Genomic DNA, 16,781 nt, shown 5'->3' with positions numbered 1-16,781 from the left:
TGGTACTGCTGGAATGGCTGTTGGAATGCAATGGGCCTGCTGGGTCCTCTGTCATTCACATAAATCATTTGACTTTACTGTAGAAGAAAACATGACACAAAAATATAACGTTCTCTTTACACCGGTCCACTACAAACAGAATTGTCCATCCCGTGTTCCTCCCTCCTCGTGAAGACCCTCTCTGCAGTGCCCATGCCGACTTCTTTCAAGTAAAGTGTTTATTTTTATTTTTTTAACTTTCAGCTGAAAGATAAACACTCAGTACTAGAGGGCGTGGGGCAGCCGAAGGCAAGTTGGACAAAAAGTTAAGAGTTCAGACCTTTGACTCTGCGAGTGGAGCTCTGGCCGATGATGCTTTACTGAAGACAGTCTCCTGTCTCCCACGCATTCACATGCCAGACAAGGAAATCTGAGCACATTCTTTCTGCCTTTCAGGCTGCGAGGTCAAAGCCACTGTGCCCTCGCGGCAGCCTCTAAACAGACTTTATACTTGGGTGCTGAAAATTCAAGGTAAACCGGTATAAAAAAGGGCACGGTTTTTACAACTTAATGAAGGAGTTCACGGTAATTATACCGGTATAACAGTTTACCGTTACACCCCTACTTGGGAGTAAGCTATCCATAGGGAAGAACCCAAGATATTATGCACTCGAGCGCTTTGTGCAGGGACGTCATTTGGGGACCACCAGAGGCAGAGGCTGCTCCCCCTGGCAACTCGCCTGCGACCCCTGCCGCATCCTCGGTGTACCCTAGTTCCTGGAATCGCAGAGGCAGTGAGCAACTGAAAGCAAAGTGAGCTCTGATGACAGCATCCTGGAGTCCTAACACACTTCTTTTTTTTATCAATAGCAGGGCAATCATGATTTTTAAAATGAAGGTTTTCAATCTTGCAGAGGCGTACAGGGAGCTTGTCGGTGTGAGTTATAACATGTATTTTCAAGTAGGTGATTGGACTGCCCCTGAAGTGTGTTTGATTAAGGGTGTGACAATCACACTTCTTAGCCTTAACTGCTCAGCCTTTTGCATGAAATTAATTATTATGATTTTACAGTGAGTATCGGACAGACTTGTACCGTCCAAATGAACAAACAGCGACATTGCCCTTCCATTGGTTTCACTTGGAGACACTGTTTTTCCAGTAGAAGGCAGTGAACTACAGAAATATATATTTCCTTGGTTGCGGTCCTGATTTTTGTGACGGAGCCCGGTCCCTTGCAGGAAGCCTTTGGCCAGTCGCCTGATGCAAACCTTTCCCCCTTGAAACCATGGGGTGCACATAAAGTAATTGGAAGAATGTAGTTCACCCATGAGAGGGAGATGGGAGATATCCAGAGAGAATGGTGGGATACAGGAGTGGAGAGAAGGGAGGAGGCTCACAAAATGTCAAGGGGCAGAGAGGGTAGACCTTCAAGGGGTAAGAGGCGAAACAGAGAATTGGACATTGCACACGCAGAGTGAGAACAGAAGGATGCAGGAGGTGGGCATGCACTGGAATGTTTATTTTTTTTTTATTATTGTTATTGCTTAGAAAACATAACCTTTAACAAATTTCATCACAATAAAATCACAATTACATCACATATGTCATTACCATGAAGTAAAAAAAGAAGAAAGAGACAAGAAAAATAATCCAAACAACGAAACATGACATTACCAACGTCAATTCATTGGAAAAACATTTCTCTAAAGCCCACTATAAACGAAAATTCAAATGGTCTACACATCGCCCAGTTTCAAACATTTAAGAAAACTCACCACTTCCAAAACAGCAGAGGGGATGTGACAACTGAGGCAACTAGACTATAAGGATTCACAATCAATACAATTCACTGAGTAAACACAACTTTTAAAATACAAAATACGTTTAGCTTGCAACGCTAGACAGAAAATCCATCAATGCTTCAGAGTCTCTAGCTCATTTGAATTGTTACAAGACCTACAAACGACCAGCTCAAAAGTCATCAGCTTATACCTTGCTAATATTTGTCTGGTTGAATGTAGGTTCCATCGGAATATTTAAAGATTCATTGCGTACATATCTGTTAAGGTGAATATTCAATAAGGGGCAACTGTATACCTATAGTAAAACATGAGATGGCTCAACGAGTCATAACTATGTAGCTCATCAAGTGTAAGTTTCCAATCCCGTTGATACAACATAGTTGTGACTTTACAAGGAGTAACCATAAGATGTTCCTTAGACAGGCCAACTTGGCACAGCATAATGTCACAGTACTCAGCAAACAATTGCATTCTCTCTTCCCCTCTACGCATTAAAATAACATTCAAATCTTCATATAACGAGTCTTCAATGGGGTTCAAGATTTTTGTCATAAAACAATAAAAGCGTCCATCTGGCCCTGCTAACAAGGGAGGTAGGTCGTAGCTCAAATCTAACTCAGGCCAATAGAATGGAATTCTAAAACCCTTCGCCAAATCAGACTGGGGAAGATGTCAATAACCCATGAATGTAAAATGTAAATTCCATATAATACCTTTGGCACAATGTTGCCCTCATAAAACGTTAAAAGCAGAATGACTGAAAATGTCCAATACTTCACATACATTTTTCAGATTTGATTAGCAAAGGCTATGACCCCAGACTGCAGCCAGTCCTTTATTTGGGACTGGTGAGGTCTACTTACTAAAAGTAATCCAAAGTATTTCAAATGGTCTACCCTCTCCAATTTCTCAAGACCGTTCCACCACTGAAAAACAGTCATTGTCCTCTTGGCTGTACATTGCATAATTTTTGTTTTCCCACAGTTGATCCGTAGAAAATGTGTCTTAGCAAAATGGCCAAATCCGTTAATCAAATGCTGTAAACTAATCTGGGTACAATCAAACAATAAAAAGTCATCTGCATATGTGAGCCAGACGACTTTTGGAAGATGCAGTTTTGAGGATGCGAAAGCTACTGGGCCAATCAAATCCTCATCATCAGAAACATAAAGATTAAAAAGGCAGAGAGCGAAGATGCACCCCTCCTAACACCTGTATGGATAGAAAATGTCTGGGACATTCAACCCCCCCTGATCAGGACTAACTTGAATATCAGAATGTTCATGACACCAATAATTAAATCTGGCAATCCAGCTGGTGTCCCCCATTTAGCAAGCTTTATCCACAGGTGTTTCATATCCATGGTATCAAAAGCGGTGGACAAATCAATCATTGCCACAGATACTGAATTGTATTTTTTAGCCCATGCCTGATCTTGCAGACACCTGAGGACGAAGCCATTGAGGTTAGTACCGCAGTGTGTTTTAAAGCCAGTCTGCCATTTCTTGAATCTGCCCGCTTCCATCGCCCATTTTTCCAGATGCATCAACAACAGTGGGGTGAGCACCTTGCTGCCAGCACCTAGGATCAAAGCAGTCCTTCAGGAATATGGAAAGATTTCCAAAGCAACTTTTCTGCTTAAATAAGATTGTTAAAATGGTAGACCAAACAACCGGATCGCCTTTAAAAACAACATTTGACAATTTATTTGGCCCAGGCGCCTGGGAATTATTTATTTTACAGATAATTACATATATGCATTCATAATTAAAATTAAGCTTCCAGACATCCCCCCGAATTGTACAAAAAAGTAGGACCAATTGGAACAACTGTACCTACAGGTGAGAACATTCCCTCAAAATGTTCAATCCAAGATTTTTCAGAGACAGCATTAACTTGCATATACAATTGACAAGAACCAACCTCATGGATACATCTCCAGAAAGAGGTGACATTTTTGTTCTTCAATATCAGCAACATGTGCTCTGCATCCTTTTGCAAAAGACGAGCACGATAGATTTTTATACACTTGTTTGGCTTTTTTAATCTGGGCAGGACAAAAAACAGAATCTTATCCAGCCAAACATTTAGTCGCTCTAATCTTTGATCTCAACTCCCTCTTTTGTCCAACTATGATAGGGTCGTACACATGAAGAAGCTTAGAAGGACCACATAGACCTCCCCAATCTCACTTTAGACAACACCTCATGCAGGGTTACTTCTACAAATGCCTCGAGTTATGCACGTTAAAAGTTTGGTATTTTCAACAGAGGGAGGTTTCCTTCATAAGTAGGGAAACATTTTTGTTAAAACGCGTAACAGAGCAATTATTCCAGGAAATCCTATTATTTACGGAATTAACATTCAGATTCCTAGGTCCACACTTTTCACCATTAACAATATCAACTCCAAACACACTGCATGAAGTGATCATTACACGTGAATGGAATAATCCTCAATTACCTGCAGCTACAGAATAGGAGGTGATCAACAAAAATGTAGTCTAGAACAGAGTTGGACTCACCTCTCTGCCAAGTATATTGACTTGACTTCAACTGCACAAATCAGCATCTGAAGGCCAAGACATGAAAAAAAGGTCAACCAATTTATACCATGTCGATATTTCTTGTTCATATTCACATGAGAGGGCAGAGAATCATCATTGTTCTTTAGGTTATCCACATTAACACATGTTGCATTCATATCCCCAGCAACCAACACTAAACTCCCGTCCACTTTGGCTATCCAATCGCTAACAAAGCTTGTGAGAACATCGAGAAAATTGACCGGATTACAGGCATCGACCGGCCAGTATAAATTGAGAATCATTAAGAATCAACAAGCTTGTATGACCTCCTCCAGTCGACAATTTGACCTGGGCTGCTAACGCCCCCTTTGAAATATTGAAAACCTATGTCAACTCCATCCCCACACAAGATTTGAAAAGAATCATTAAACCACGCAACCACACAAGATTTGAAAAGAATCATTAAACCACCGCTGACCATCCACAGGTACCCTTAGAGGCAGGTTGGAATGTCGAGGAATAACCATCCAAAACGGGCAAGTAGTCAGCCAGGTTTCCGGAAGAAGTATAACGTTATGGGTTTTCAATATCGACCCCACCATGGGATTACCAAAGAGATTAGAATTACGACATGTGTTCCAAGATACCAAATTTAATTAATCCACACTACTAAAGAGGAAGAGAATGTGGCTCAGATCTCACTATATCTTTATGCTGTAAAGCCCCCGCTAAGCAAGACCAGTCTGAAATATCTCCACATTGAGTTGGTCTTCCCAGCACCAACTGCACGTCCCTGGAGATATGGGCCTCACCCTTTACGGAAATGACAATATCTTTAAAATCATACTTGGCCAGGGAACAGTCGTCGGGCGGTCCCAGACAATTAAGCACTGGAGCATAAGTTGAGAGTTCTTACCCTAATTGCCTAAGGGGCACAGACTCTTTTAGGACTGAGTCATAAACGATCTTAGAACCAATATCCACAATGGATAAATACATTTGAACTGAATCAATGAAATCCCCCTATCAATATCTTTGGTGGAAATGGCTCTAAGATTCAGAATTTCAGCCATAAGTGCCAGTATGCAAGACCTATTCAGCATGAGTGTTAGGCAGAATTACATGCAGTACCCTTTGGGAACACTACACACAATTAAGACTACAGGTGTAAGCACAATCTCACCTTTGGTACAAGCCTGTACTACACAGTTACATGGTAGCAGTGGCTGAGCAGCCAGACTTATCTCAAGAGGGATGTGAGCAGTACAAGATGTTACACAAAGGACGTGCAATCACAGTAGTTCAAACAAACACTTACTCAAGTTTTCTTGGTAAAATAATATACATTTATTTACACATTTTGTTAGAAAACATTCCACTAGCAAGAAACAGCTCAATATCACACTATAATACACTACAGGACACAACCAATACGTATCTGAACAACTGAGGCTCCCCTTAGGTGGGAGCAAAATGGCACTTCAGTAACTTTAAAAAGGGGTAGAAAGACAAAGGTTATAAGAATTAAAACACAATTACTTTCAGAGGCAGGGCAAATAGTTTCAGTTCAATACAAGAGGCAGTTCAATTCAATAGGCCTGGGCCAAAGTCAATGGTTCAGTGGGCCTCATTACGAGCATGGCGGTACCGGCACCGCCTCCCGCGATTGGGCAATAACCGGCCCATTACGAGATGAATGGGCTGGTAATTGCCCATTTGCGGGTGGCAGTATTGCAGGGCTCCCTATGGGGCAGAATGGGGGTGGGGAGTCTGGATGCGCCGTCACCGTTGATAACAGTGCCGGTGGCATTATGAGTTATGCTCGCGGGTGCCGCACAGCCCGCCATGTAAGAACGGGCGGGCTGTCATGAACCCACGAGCAGGACTCGTAATGCGGTGGGACGGTATGAACTGTGCCAGTGCCTTATCGGCACCGTTCATACCATCACCGCCAGGGTCCCAATGAGGCCCAGTGTCTTGGATAGGATAGCACAGTTCTGGGAGTAAATGGTTAAGTCTTTGCCAATGTTCTTAGAAGTAGTTTGCCAGAAAAAGAGTTATATGTCGGATTAGGAGTGAACAAGACCCCAAAGTTGGGAAAGCTTCACAAACTTTCACCGCGGAAGAAAGGATTTCCAAACCGCATTTGCACAGTATCTTATGAATGAAGAAAAGCTGTAGCTGAGGCAGTTGTTCCTGGCAGTTCCTTCAGATCTCGCTGTTCCTGAGCTTCAGTTATGCGGACAAGAAGGAGGACGTCGGGAGGTTCCTGCACTGCCCAGGGAAGAAACCACAAGCTTGGCTAAATGTCGGTTTTAAGGTGTGAGTGCCTTAAAGTCCACAAACTGGTATCCTTCTCACTGGCTATCCGGTTATCAACAGCACTCTGAAGAAAATTCGACCAGTATGGAGACGGTTTCGAGATGGCTTGCGAGTTGGTTGTTCCCACTAGCTCAAGGGAAGAAGTCGTCCTTGAAGGGGCTTCTCTGTTGAGGGAGTTTCAGGCAATTTGGAACTGCAGCAGGGCTTCACCGGGCAAACCAATGGTCCAGCTGGTCTTCGGTTCATTCATTCCAGTGGTCGACTCTGCCTTCCAAGTCCCAGAGACTTGCTTTTAAACAGTTTTCTCCCATTCATTCCATCCTAGCTGTCACTCACCCAGCAGGGAGGCTGTCCTTGCCGGACAGTCAGCCAGCCAATCATGCCAGAGTGCATCAAGGTCTCCAAGGAGACTAAGCACAGGGAGTTTCGGGCACATCCCTCACATTCTGTCCATCCCAGACACTCAGGCACCAGAGGAGGACTTCACTACTGAAGCCCGCCAAAGGCCAACAAACAAAGGTACCAAACCTGGTTTGGCATGCAGAGACAAACACTAGAAGGACCTTTCCTAAAAGAAATGGCAAAAAAAGATGACCAGAGTCCGTTTTTACAGAGGGGTCTTGGGCACCATATTGAAAAACATGGCGACCCGTTTTTTAGCTACCGGTGTTCGCGGAAAAATGATGGTAGTTTGTTCTAAAACCACTGACACCAGCCAGTTAAAGAGGAAAGGGTAACATTTTTGACTGTTACATGAGTGTTTAGACATAGGGGATGCTAGGAAACCCCTCCAGCACTCTATAGGAATATAGTTTGTGCTGGGTCTATGAATTTAAAAAGACTAGCAAAGTCAATTTAACTTTACATGCACTGGGAGACAGTAGTCAGTCCCAGAGAAGGTATTTGAACCTTGGGAAGTCTGAAAGACATCCCTGTGCCACTGCACTGAAGGTGCTGTGTGACACACAAGAAAAAGATGATGCCTATGGAGTTTGTCTAAAAATATCCAAAGGACACAAAAGTAAAACACAAATCAAAATACATGAAAGAGTGGGAAAAAGGCTCACACTCTTTCCAGGTAATAATTGAAGTCCTAGAAATCCAGCAAAGTTGCTGGGGGTCTCAAGAGGTAAGCGAAATAAGCACATTTCTGAGAACTCTCCCTAACAACGAGACAGCTGCTTTCAGGAAGAAGACTAAACAATAGGGGAGAGATTTTATTCCAAGGCCCTGATTGCTCCAGGGTCCCTTATAGGCCCTTGTAATTGCCATTAAGGAAATCTTCCCTCTTGTGCCAACGGATTAGCTCTCATATCTCTCATGCCTTTAAGCATACTATATACAGGGATCTCCTGTTGATGACACCCTCTCTGTTATCATTCACAAAGTATCCCTTTCACCCAAAGGAAAAAGATGGCAAATGAGCTGGAGGAAGCCCATTTTGCCCTACTCCCATACTCAAAGTATTGTTGATAGGGCAGACGTTATGCCCCGTAATAATAACATTGTTCCAAGCGATACCATTTTCTGAAGGAAATCTAAATTCTGAGGATCTAGAAACCGGATCTGTTTAAATTGATGATGTAACAAACACTTTACTCACAACCACAGGATCTGGAGGCTTAGAGGCTATTACTGCCACCTCATTCAATAAGGGGTCAGCTTCTTCAACCCTCGTTTCCAGTTATAAATAGTTTCATTCAGACTAGGCACCTCACTTTTCTCTGAATCCAAAGAGTCATGCATATTTAAAGATCTGAAAAACTTCCTCGAAGATTTCATATTCATCTTTTTAGGTTTATTATTTTTAAATTTTATTTTCCTGGATAGCCGAGCCCTTTTTTGCTCACCTAAAATTCGCCGACTTAACTTTACCTGCTCACAAAGGACCTACTTTCTCCAATGAGACAGAGTTCAAGGCCTTATGCACATTATCAGGGATGACTGAAGTACAGGGTGGACCATCTTGCAATGACGAAATGGGAACCTGAACGGTGCCCTGGGCCACCACAAGAGGAGCCCCTGTGTTGAAAATAACAGTGTTAACAGTAGGGATCACAGTAGAGCCCGCCACAGAAGCCCCATTGTTAACAAGATCAATGTAGTCATTAGGGCTCACAGTTGACCCCATCTTTACACTACACTTCTGAGAAGATTGAAAAAACTCCTTCAGCTTTATATGCATCCATGAGTTGTCCAATTTAAATAGAATGCCTCCCAGGATTATCAAATGCATTCTAGATTATATTTCAATACCTTCCTACAATACAACCAGGGCACATAGAATCTGATGTATCTCTTGTTAAACAGGATCTCGACCATCCAGAATTGTATGATCCAAATGCCTCAACATAGTAGAAAGTCTCCCTGGAGATCCAGGACCTGGCAGAGACACATATGATGTAACAGCTGTGACTGGCAGAATCAGAATCAATCGGATGAGTATCAAGGTAGAAATTGTCCCACTCCACCTGAACCTCCATAGGAGCATCAGGAATACGCAACGGTTCCACGTCAGTTACCAGCAAAATGTGTCTTGAAGCAGAATTAAGGCTACTCACGGCGCCCGCTGAGGCGTCCAGGGCATCGTTATCTTTATGCAAGGTATTAAAGTAAGAAGTAATCTTTACCACCTTCTTGATCTTAGCAGAAGACACATGTGGAGCCTCTTTACCCAAGTTATCATCACCTATTTCACACTCCCCTGGAATCTGCAGCAGGAGGTATGCGGAGGCCCCTGAAGGCTCACCGAACAAGGGAGTGACGACAGGAGAGATGGATTAGAAAAGCCACATTTGGGACTCAAGAAGATAAGAGAAGTGAAAACTGTACTAGGTCAGCGGTATGTAGATAAGGTAGGGCTATAAGGGAAGAGTAGGTTGTGAGAGCAATAGAAGCACAGAATGCTGGAAGTGAGATGGGCATGTCGGGGGATAGAGGAAGGGGATCAGAAAGGCAAGTAGGAGAGGCTGCAAGAGCGGAGGGGGCAGCAAGAAAAAAGGGTTGGAGGAGGTGGGAGACACAAAGGGCTGCAGGAACTGAGAAGAGAGGCAGAGAACGCAGAAGTACAGGATGTCGGAAATTAAGGAGCACACCAAGGGACTTCTGGATGTTAAAGAGCAGAAAAGGAGAGCAGAAACTGCTGCAGAAGAAGAGAACAGGATATGCTGCTGGGAAAGGGGGCAGGAGCAGCTGCATGAGAGGGAGAAGGAAGGGCTACATTCAGAAAGAAAGCAAAGGTCTGCTGAAGTTGAAAGGTGACTGAAAGAAGGGCTGAAGAATCTGATGTATCTCTTGTTAAACAGGATCTCGACCATCCAGAATTGTATGATCCAAATGCCTCAACATAGTAGAAAGTCTCCCTGGAGATCCAGGACCTGGCAGAGACACATATGATGTAACAGCTGTGACTGGCAGAATCAGAATCAATCGGATGAGTATCAAGGTAGAAATTGTCCCACTCCACCTGAACCTCCATAGGAGCATCAGGAATACGCAACGGTTCCACGTCAGTTACCAGCAAAATGTGTCTTGAAGCAGAATTAAGGCTACTCACGGCGCCCGCTGAGGCGTCCAGGGCATCGTTATCTTTATGCAAGGTATTAAAGTAAGAAGTAATCTTTACCACCTTCTTGATCTTAGCAGAAGACACATGTGGAGCCTCTTTACCCAAGTTATCATCACCTATTTCACACTCCCCTGGAATCTGCAGCAGGAGGTATGCGGAGGCCCCTGAAGGCTCACCGAACAAGGGAGTGACGACAGGAGAGATGGATTAGAAAAGCCACATTTGGGACTCAAGAAGATAAGAGAAGTGAAAACTGTACTAGGTCAGCGGTATGTAGATAAGGTAGGGCTATAAGGGAAGAGTAGGTTGTGAGAGCAATAGAAGCACAGAATGCTGGAAGTGAGATGGGCATGTCGGGGGATAGAGGAAGGGGATCAGAAAGGCAAGTAGGAGAGGCTGCAAGAGCGGAGGGGGCAGCAAGAAAAAAGGGTTGGAGGAGGTGGGAGACACAAAGGGCTGCAGGAACTGAGAAGAGAGGCAGAGAACGCAGAAGTACAGGATGTCAGAAATTAAGGAGCACACCAAGGGACTTCTGGATGTTAAAGAGCAGAAATGGAGAGCAGAAACTGCTGCAGAAGAAGAGAACAGGATATGCTGCTGGGACAGGGGGCAGGAGCAGCTGCATGAGAGGGAGAAGGAATGGCTACATTCAGAAAGAAAGCAAAGGTCTGCTGAAGTTGAAAGGTGACTGAAAGAAGGGCTGAAGAAGGTGAGAATGGAGAGAGTTGAAAGCTCCAGGATTTGGAGAGGGCTATGGGATGCCTGGGGGAGGAAAGTGAAGCATCCATTGGGGGAAAGCCTTTTAAGAAGGTGATGCAAGAGAAAACGGGTGCGAGGTGATAAGAGAGATACCAAAGGGCAGGGTCGGACTGGGACAAGAAATAGGCCTGGTCATCCAAAAATAAGTGGCCCAGCCCTCGCCTCAAAAAAGTGTGACGACCCCCCCGCCTCACGACCCTTGACCTCTGATGAAATCACTGGAAGTGATGTCGTTTGGCCCCACCCCAAAGTGACATCCCAGGAAGCGATAACACACAACCTTTAACCCCTTGACAAAACAGGAAGTGGCATCAAGTAGCATTGTTCCTAAGTACACTAAATTACTGTGAATCCAAGCAGACGTCCAAGGCCAAATGATAATATGTTATTGTATAGCACTTACGCTTAAGCTCTTTTTTATACAACAAATATGCATACAAGATCACCCAACCTGCGTTGGCAATCGTTTATCGATCTAAGAAGGATGAAAGGCTTTTGAAAAAAAAAAAGGAAAAACAAACGAGATGGCCAGCCAGCTTCTTTCATTGTGAAGCCCCATGTTAAGAACATTGGTTTTCAGTTCATGGTTATTAGAGAGCAATTGCAACTTATGACTTTTCAGTGCTTTATGACTTTTCAGTGGTACAGAAAGTCATGGGAAGAGGAATGAAGCCTTATAAGGCAAAATGACCTGCAACCCTGCACTCCTACACTTGAACATTTGCAGAGAGGTCACATTTCTCCAGCTCACAATGCCACCATCACTCTCCGCTCTGGCTCTCTGTGTCTCTGTCGTCATTAGACACATTATATCCCATGAGCAAAACAAATGAACATCTGTGAGTTTAAAGGAATAGTTTGTTCAGAAATATTATTGGCCAAAAAGATGGCCAATAATAAAACAAATATCTAAAATATATATATATTTTTTAAGTCCCTATGGAAAGTTTCGAGCAAATAAAGCTCAAACTTTAAAATTGCAAGCACTAGGGGGCATCCATTTTGTGAAATGGATGCCGCCTGTGCTTGCCTTTGCGGCACTAATGAAGCAAAAGCCTGCCAGCTGTAGTAAACAAAAGCTACCACTGGGTGGCTTTTGCTTCATTGGTGCCGGACTCGGAGGACGGGGACCAGAGACTACAGGCAGGAAAGCTGCAGCTGCATCTCGGTAAGTGTTATTTAAAAAGAAAAAAAAAATAAGCACTAGTTGCGTTTTTTTTCCCTAGCTTAGAAATTTTAGAAATAAAACCGCAGCTTTTAAAACGTTGTATTTATGTTTGCGGTAGCTTCAGCATGGAGCCCTCTGGGCCCTCTGGGCTCCAAGCTGAAGCTACTGCAAACATAAATACAACGTTGTTGTGTTTCAAAAACGTTGTGGTTTTTCTTTCTAAGTTTCTCAGGCTCCTCCAAGCCAGAGGAGCCTGAGAAACTTAGAAAGAAAAACCGCAGCGTTTTTGAAACACAACCGGGTTGTGTTTCTGCCTGCTGTGGCTATCACTTTGGGTCTCCAGTGATCCCACGGGGGAGCACCAGAGACCCAAAGTGAAAGCCAAGGCAGGCAGAAACACAAAGTGGTTGTGTTTCCATGCCGCAGTGTTTCTGCCTACAGCAGCTTTCACTTTGGAGCTCTCGGGCTCCCCGTGGGGAGCCCGAGAGCTCCAAAGTGAAAACCGCTGCAGGCAGAAACACAATGCGGATGTTTAGAAATGCTGCAGTGTTTCTGCCTACAGCAGCTTTCACTTTGGGGCTCTCAGGATCCCCGGGGGAGCCAGAGAGCTCCAAAGTGGGAGCCGCAGTAGGCAGAAACACAATGTGGGTGTTTAGAAATGCTGCAGTGTTTCTGCCTACAGCAGCTTTCACTTTGGGGCTCTCAGGCTTCCCGGGGGGGAGGCCGAGAGCCCCAAAATGAAAGCTGCTGTACGCAGAAACACAACATCGGTGTTTAGAAATGCTGCAGTGCTTCTCACTGTGGCAGCTTTTGAGTGGGGTCTCCTAGACCCCCCAACCCTGAGGGAGTGCAGGAGACTCCAAGCGAAAGCTGTCATAGTGAGAAATACAACATTTTTGGATTTGTAAATGCTGCAGTATTTACACATCCAAAAAAGTTGTTATTCTGAATGCGGCAGCTTTCACTGGGAGTCTCCTGGACTCCCTCAGGGTTGGGGGAGCCCAGGAGACTCCACACGAAAGCTGCCACTGTCAGAATAACAACGTTGTTGTATTTGTGATTGCTGTGGTTTTCCAACCACGGCAATCACAAATACAACAACGTTATATTTTTAATTTGTGCGCCTCAGCTTTCTGCCTTCATTTTACGTTTTCTGTGCTTCCCTGGGCTTGGGGAGCACAGAAAACATCAAATGAATGTGAAAGCAGCCTCCTCAGCTCTGCTCAGGCTGCAGTAAGCAAAAGCTCCCAGTAGGGGGCTTTTGCTGCTAGTTTAGTGCCGCAAGGGCAGAGCCGAGTAGGCTGCCTGCAATCACAAAATGGATGCCCCCTAATGCTTGCAATTTTAAAGTTTGAGCTTCATTTGCTCGAAACTTTCCATAGGGACTTAAAAGAAATATATATTTTAGATATTTGTTTTATTATTGGCCATCTTTTTGGACAATAATATTTCTGAACAAACTATTCCCTTAAGAAGATTAGGGAAAGGGGCCATCTGAAAACATGAGTTTCGCTGCAGTCGCCCATTTCACCTTCCTTAGTATGTTGGTTGGCAGGCCCAGCGATGCCTCAAACCTCACTCTAACATGCTCAGTTGCTGTGCTGAGTGGCCTGCTGGGCCTTTTGTCCATCCAGGGTAACATGTGCCCTGAACATGTGCTGACCCCTGTATTTTTTATGAATGTATGAACCTGATCTCTTTGGGTTCTGAAGGTAATTACTACTTTGGACAAGCACATTGTAAAATGTGTTCAACTCTCCCAGTGTCTCTAAAGAAGCCTACAAGAACATGTAGTCCAATGTGATGTTTTACCCAAAGGTGATAGATGGGACATGCTCCCCAGGTTTGTGTTTATACTGTTTAGTCAAATGGAATGGTGAGACCTTGACTTGATCATGGAATCCTGCACTAAAAGTGTTTTTGGAAAACATGACTCAATGCTTTTGCTCATATTACCATGTTAAGAACAGTACACAGCCCATCTATTGGTCAGTGACGAAGAGTGCTATAGTCAAGGGGATGGTCAAAAGTGATCATAGAAAGACCTTGCCTTGAGCTGTCAGAGAAGAGATGAGTAGAGAATATGAGTCAAACTACTACTAATAATAATAACATGATACAGCACATACTTCCCCAGTTATTGCCATTTGTAGAACTGTAACTAAAACTAGTTTCTTATTGGGATGATTAGATATTATGGACAGAGTTTTTGGCCAAGTTACTGGATTCATATTTATGTATAGTAGCAGAGCCAGGGGAAACGAATAAGGTGATACAAAGAAGTAGAAGAATTATAAGAAATGCCCTATAAATATTGGAATTTGTAGTGTAGATATGTTGGAACAAAAACAAAAAAGTATGTACATTCTCTCTCAACACCAGTGATATACTGAGGGACCATGGCAAAGCGGTGCACAACCTCTGCATATGCCTGAGTCAGAACCGCTACCAGATGACATCATTGCTGATACATCTACAGTTCTCAAATGGGTTGAACACTGGAATTGGGAGAATACAGGTGTTTGGACTCTTTAAAGATATAGTTTGTACCCAGGGCCAGTTGAGAGGATTAATTTGCCATCGGCGAATAGTGATAGTATCATGATTCTGGTAGTAATTGCCTACTTTTGTATATTTTGGGTTGTTGCAGTGCATTTCACAAAAAGACATGGGGTTTGACTTATAGAAAGACATGCAAAGTGGCCGGAAAATTTCCAGCATTTACCCTAAGATTGTGTGGTGCAACTGCATTGTGCGAGGAGGCGATTTACAGGAATAAGTTACAGCGGGGACCTACAGTGCAATGAAAACAGGATTGCATTTGACACGCCTACAACACACCCTAAACCGTTTTGTGCAGAATGTGACTCGTGATACAAGATGCAGCGAAAAAGCTACAAATTACATGTAGAATAACCATCAATTACTATTACTTGTACCCATACCAACCATTAAGAGCCCCAGGATTGCCACAAATATGCGGCCCCCAAATGCAGCATGCACTTACACCCACTAATCCTACTCCCTGTACACCAAGCAATCTGATCCCCCCACATACAAAGTGCACCTACACCCACTATTCCTAGACCCTGTACACCCACCAACCTGAGCCCCCCACATACAAAGTGAACCTACACCCACCATTCCCACTCCCCGTACAACCACCAATCTGAGCCCCCATGTAAGTGTGCATACACCCAATATGCCCACACCCTGTACACCCACCAATCTGAGCCCCCCACATGCAAAGTATGCCTACGCCCACCATCACTACACAATCACCAATCTGAACTCCTAATATGTAAAGTGCACTTACACCCACTAATCCTCTCTGTACAACCACCAATCACCACACCACCCACATAACCCCAGGCACATCCCCTTCAAAGGACCAGCACACACAAGGTGCAGCCCAAATCCGCACAATCCTAAACCCATGCATACCCCAGGAATTAGAGAATAAGACACATGGTTCACTCATACATTTGTCGCTTGGCTGGTTGTCTCCATTAGAACATATTCAGTGGGAGCACAATGGTGAAAGAGAATTGTCCACCTCAGATAGTGGTTGTGTGTTGCAGCTGGTGGATGCCACCCTGCACCTGTAGCATGCAACAGGAAAGCAGGAAGCCAACCACAAACGGCTGGCTTGGGTGCCCCCAGCTTAGGTGTCGCTCAATTGCCCTGAGGCCATGGTGACACTGAAGGGGGACTGGAAGCTTTGGGCCATGTGGGACCCTGCCCCTGGTAGGGTCCCAGTGGAAGGGCTGGGTGGGCACCGTGAGGTGAACTATGACACACTGTGCCATCAATCCTGACCACTGGGCACACACCAAGCTGAACAAAATGGCCCAATTGGAATGTGAGTCCAAACAAAGCACAGCAGCTGGACACACAAGCGTGGGGCAGGCAGTGAGGGTGGGACCTGGGGCTTGGACAAGGCTACACCAGGCAGGGTCCTCCTGGACCTGTACCCCACAAGAACTCAAGCCTATTCCCAAATTTCCAAACATCTGCATGTCAGTAGTCAGCCCAATACCCCATCAAAATCCACCAGAATTGTCACCACCTCCATTGTGTATCCCAACACTCTAATGTATCTTGTAGAGGTACACTGTGCACACATCATTTAAACTTCAAACTGTGGGTGGTGTGTACAAAATGAGTGACCACGATAATTGCTGAAACTCGGATTGGACACTACCTCAATTACTGACACAGTGGTGTCCCTGAGAGCCTGCAGGGCCTCCCGAGTGGTCTGTTCAATTTGTTGTGCAGCCCTCATGGTCTCCCCCAGAATGGTAAAACACAATTCAACCATCCTTGCATGTGCTGCAGCCCTGGCCCTGGCAGCTGCCTCCTCCATTGCCTGCAGCCTCTGCTCCTCCTGCTGCTTCATGAGTTGCAGTTGGCATGTGGTGGTGAAATGTATCTGATGCCTTGCCACCTGCCTCTCCTGTCAGACTATGAATGCCTGGCACTCCATGCCATGAGTCACCAGTGTTTCTGCCTCTGCTGCTGCAACAACACCAGCTACCTGGCACCTCTGTCAGTGGGACTCCCTCCGACGAGACACATGACTCCTGGAGGGGAATACTGCCCCTCCAGTCAATTCCAGTGCCATGTCCACCTGCACTGCACAATCCTGTGCAAAG

This window comes from Ambystoma mexicanum, chromosome 4p (assembly GCF_040938575.1).
Source record: "Ambystoma mexicanum isolate Mex_15411 chromosome 4p, UKY_AmexF1_1, whole genome shotgun sequence".
In the NCBI taxonomy this organism is placed as follows: Eukaryota; Metazoa; Chordata; class Amphibia; order Caudata; family Ambystomatidae; genus Ambystoma; species Ambystoma mexicanum.
This window is presented reverse-complemented; position numbering follows the sequence as displayed.